The sequence below is a fragment of the Crocodylus siamensis genome, chromosome 7 (assembly GCF_052110815.1).
Source record: "Crocodylus siamensis isolate JL-2025a chromosome 7, ASM5211081v1, whole genome shotgun sequence".
Taxonomy (NCBI): Eukaryota; Metazoa; Chordata; order Crocodylia; family Crocodylidae; genus Crocodylus; species Crocodylus siamensis.
The window spans coordinates 16154250-16157119 of record NC_143401.1 but is presented as its reverse complement, the minus strand read 5'-3'; the positions used below and the strand labels follow the sequence as shown (position 1 = coordinate 16157119).

At 45.4% G+C, this 2870-nt stretch overlaps 1 non-coding gene across 1 annotated transcript; it reads left to right on the top strand.

Annotated features, from left to right (window-relative positions):
- Positions 1–2359: 2359 nt before the first annotated feature.
- On the top strand, positions 2360–2433 carry TRNAT-AGU (transfer RNA threonine (anticodon AGU)). The gene has a single exon. It is a non-coding gene; the product is annotated as a tRNA-Thr (tRNA).
- Positions 2434–2870: the final 437 nt, after the last annotated feature.

Sequence of the window (2870 nt, the reverse complement as noted above, 5' to 3'; positions counted from 1 at the left end):
TGTTCTTTCTGCAGGGGAGAGTAGGCCATAGGTCGGGATTTCTCTCCTTTTCCTTCCTTCAATCTATCTTCTTTGCTTCAAGGGCAAGATGATTTACCTCAAAGCAGACTGCTGCTTAGTTGAGGTTGTGGCACCATTGGAGCTGGTTAGCAGTCAGCTCCACCCAGCTTTTGATATCAGCATCTACTTCCTTGAGGTATGCCTTCAGTGTGTCGTTGTAGCATTTTCTCTGGCTGCCATGAGATCTCAGGCCACAATTAAGCTAGGAATAGAGCACTTGTTTCACAGTTGAGAGTTGGGCATCCACACACAATGTCTCACCCAGCAAAGTTGAAGCTTTAGGATCATACTGACTCAGTATTGGTAACATTGGCTTCAGCAAGCATGCTGGTGTTTGTGCAGCGATTTTCCCACTTGATGCGATGGTTTTTCTGAAGGCATCATTGGTGATACCTGTCCAGGCTCTTAAGATGTCAATGGTAGGTAGTCACCCACATTTCAGGGAGAGTGCAGATGATGACTGCATTGTAGACCTGGATCTTGGTGTCTTTCTTGAGACCATAATCAATAAAAATATGCCAAAACAATTTCCTAAAGAATGTGCTTGCACACCAGATCCGGTGCTGGATGTTCTCATCAATCCTCTAATGGAGGTGCCTGTCAAGGTAAGGGAAGTGATCAATTGCCTCCAAAGTTTTTCCCCCAGTGGTAATTTGAGGAGGGGGAGGGAGTCACATTCATGGCCTGGAGCAGGATGATTGACCAATTGAGTATTCTTCAGGTTAAGAGAGAGGCCCAAAGTTCAGTAGGTTTCTGCAAAGATATCCAGCACAGTCTGGGGGTTTTTCTCAGTGTGTACAAGGATGGTACAGTCATCAGCTTACTGAAAGTCAAGGATGGCTGTTCTGAATACTTTGGTCTTCGAGCAAAAACATCCCAGATGGAAAATCATATGTGTTTACTGCACATGCAAGAGATACACAACTATAGTCAGACAAAAGTGTTAAATACCAGAGGATAAGGGCCCTTATATGTTTTAACTCCAAAAGCTGAATAGTTTGGGCATTTACCCAAAATGCAGAAGACCTGGTTTCCAGGCTTCCTCATCCACAGACAACTTGACACTGTGCTTCTCCAGCTTCCCTACACATTCCTCTAACAAGCAAGCCATAGGTTAGGCATTATCCAGTGCATTCTCTAGTCTTTCTTTTGAAGTTGCCCCAGCTGGCAGCTAAGAAGGCAGCTATAGGAAAAAAAAAATAAGCCTGAGAGTATATGACACAGTGAAGCAGATGCTACTCTGGAAGGTTTGGGTTCTGTCCTGGACCCTTGCTTCCCATGAGGCAGAAACTTCTTTGCTATTCTGTCCATTTTATCCAATGACTATTAAATGCAAGGGCTAGTAGGTCAGCATCCACAGACTCACTGGAGAAAAGCTCAATGGCCTGGGCTTAAAGCCAAATGCTGAGATGTTAAAGAGGTGCAGGTTCAAAGTCTGTCTGGGTGAGGGAGCATCCTGGTGCCCTGCTTCTGGGTATGCATTTTAACCACTCAGCTATTGAAGATAAAAGTGGAGGGCCCTCTTGCTCACTTCTTCTGGAACACCCAACGTATGTGCTACATAGCTGCCACATCAGTTTACAACCTACTAAGCAAACCTAGATGTGGTATGGACACTCACACATCCACACTACACATGTTATAAAATTAGAAACTGTGCATATGCATCAAACAGCCACTTACATAGCTGGGGAAATGTCATTTAGATGCACAAAGAGTAACAGAATTGTGTCCCTAGTGACTTAAACCTGGGTCTCTCAGAGCCCTAACCACTGGGTTGTACAGTGGGTATCTATTTCTCTCTCCAAGCCTGCACAAGGAATATTTATTTATTTATGCAAAATCATTGGTGTAACTAAGGGGTGGAGCGGAGGTGAGGGCAGAGCAAGGGTAACAGGCAGCAGCCGCTGGTGCAGTCTTTGGTAGGGAGTGCAAAAAAAACTACTGCAGTGGTAGCTGGCTACACCTCTGCCACCTGCGGCATGGCAGCCAATACTGTGTCTCTAGCCAGCATGGGTCATCTCCAACAGGTAAGCTTACAAGGGAGACAATAAGTTGGTGGAATGAGCTAGGAGATATATAGGGGACTGTTACTCAAGTTACTAGTCTGCCTCAGGCTGAGCAGGTACTTGACTTTCAATCTTCAACAGCTCTTGTGACTGCCCTAATTCCTGGAACATCAAATACCTCTTGATTTGTCCAGGAATTTCATGAAGCTATATTGACTATGGCATATTTTCATGGAAAAAGCCAGTGCTGGTGAATCATCATTTTCAAGGACAGAAACACCAAAAGCAAAGGCCTTGTGGCTTAGTTGGCTAAAGCACCTGTCTAGTAAACAGGAGATCCTGGGTTCAAATCCCAGCAGGGCCTGTGTTTTGGTGGGCAGTTATCTAACAATTCTGATTTTGGGGGGGTTACAAGTTGAAGAAGGGATGGGACACTGTGCTTGCCTGTGACTTAGCCAGTAGTGGGTGTTGTTCTTGGCAAGGCACTGATGATGCCTTTTTAAGATCTGATCCCAGCAGCCTTTCCTCTGATTCCAGCAGTCTTTCCTGCCCAAGTGCAGGGAGACTGGACCTGATGATCTGTAATGTCCCTTCCAGCCCCTAACAACTATGAAACTATGAAAACCAAATTGTTAGAAACTTCCTAGCCAGCCATAGATCTCATTTGGAGCAGGTCGTACAGGGAATCTCATCTTCCAAGCCACCCTGAAAGGAGCTGTATTCACGCTGTCTCACCACTTCCAGAGCCTGATTTGAAGACTAGTGCATTTACACTGACTTCCTTGGGTGCTGAATCTGGGC